The following is a 1,831-nucleotide window of genomic DNA, read 5'->3' on the forward strand; positions in this document are numbered from 1 at the left end:
GCAGGACCAGTCCTTGGAGAGGGACATCATGCTTAGAAGGCTGGAGGGATGGAAAAGAAAGGGAAACCATTAATGAGATGGATTGGTTCGGTTACTGGAGTAATGAGGGTAGGGATGTCAGGATGGTAATTGTTGGCACAGATTAGAGCAGGTTCCAGGGCTGTTATACATACAATCACTATGAGTCGCTAGTGACTTGGCACATCACTACTACAACAACCACAGTCAGCTAAGTGTATACACAAGGGATGTGTTCTATCTCCAAACTTTTTCACTCTATATGCAGAACAGGTCATCTGGGAGGCTGGGCTCTATGAGGAGAAATGTGGCATCAGGATTGGTGGATGACTCTTCAACACAATCGTACCTGAAGCACTTGCTGCAGAAGGTCAAGAACTGCAGTGTTAAGAACTGATTGATGCTCAACATAAAAAAAAAAAAAAGAAAGATTCTCACCACTGGGCCAATAGGCAACATCATGATAACACAGGGAAGAGATTGAGATTGTTAACAGGTTCAGTTTGTTTGGCTCCTCAATCAACACTCTTGGTACCAGCAGCCAGGAAATTAAAAGATGGATTGCATTGGAAAATCTGCTTTTAAAGACCTCTCCAGAGTACTGAAGAGCAACAATGTCAGTTTGGAGACTAGGTGTGCCTGATCCAGGCCACAGTCTTCACAATACTTACTATGTATCAGAAAATTGGAAAATGACTAGGAATGACAGAGAATTGATGAATTTGAGCTGTGGTGCAGGAGAAGAGTAATGAATATACCATGGACTGCTAGGAAAACAAATAGAGACTGTAGAACCAGGCTGCTCCTTGGAGACAAGGATTCTGAAGCTTCGTCTGACATACTTTGTCATGTTGCAAAGCGGGACCAGTCCTTGGAGAGGAATGTCACACTTGGGAGAGTGGAATGGCAGTGCAAGAGAGGAAGACCCTCGATAAGATGGATTGATTCAGTGACCGGCGTAATGGGAGTAGGTGTGTCAGAGAAAATGAGATTGGCATAGTATAGAGCAGAGTTTAGGGTTATTCTACATAGGGTTACTATGAGTCACAGAAGACTCGACTGCTCATAACAACAACCACCTCGTATATCCTCATCCCTCTCCTTCCACCCTTGGATCCTCATACTCATTCTACAATAATGGTTTTATACAGTATTTGTCCTTATGGGACTGAGTTCACTCAGAATAATGCTCTCCAGTCCCTCTCAAGTTAGGTAATAATTTACAAATCATTGCTCCTGCATGTTGTGTAGTATTCCACTGTATGAATGTACCATAATTTCTCAATGGATTCTATTGTGGTTGGACATCTGGGCTGTTTCCATGCTCTTGTGATGGTGAATAACACTGCTAAGAACTTTGGTGTACAAGTCTCTATTTGTGCCTCAGTTCTCATTGTCTCGGCATATATTTCAAGCAGTGGAATAGCTGGGCCATATGGAATTTCTATGTTTAGCATTTTGAGGAAACACCAGACTGCCTTCCAGAATGGTTGTACCGTTTTACATTCCCACCAACAATGCAAAAGAGTTCTTATCTCATCACATCCTCTCCAACATTTATTATTTACTCTCCTGTTAAATTTTGCCACTGTTTCTGAAGTGAGATGGTATCTCATTGTGGTTTTGATTTGCGTTTCTCTTATTATCAGTGATTTTGAGCATTTCTTTATGTGTCTGTTGGCCATTTGAATAGCTTCCTCTGTGAAAATTCTTTCCATGTCTTTTGCCCATTTTGTAATTGGGTTATCACTGTTTTTCTTGTGAAGGCCCAGGAGTATTCTGTAAACTTTCATTTTGAGATTTTTGTCTGAAA

The sequence above is a fragment of the Elephantulus edwardii genome, unplaced genomic scaffold (genome assembly GCF_000299155.1).
Source record: "Elephantulus edwardii isolate Elephantulus edwardi_28Jun2011 unplaced genomic scaffold, EleEdw1.0 scaffold00191, whole genome shotgun sequence".
NCBI classification, from domain to species: Eukaryota; Metazoa; Chordata; class Mammalia; order Macroscelidea; family Macroscelididae; genus Elephantulus; species Elephantulus edwardii.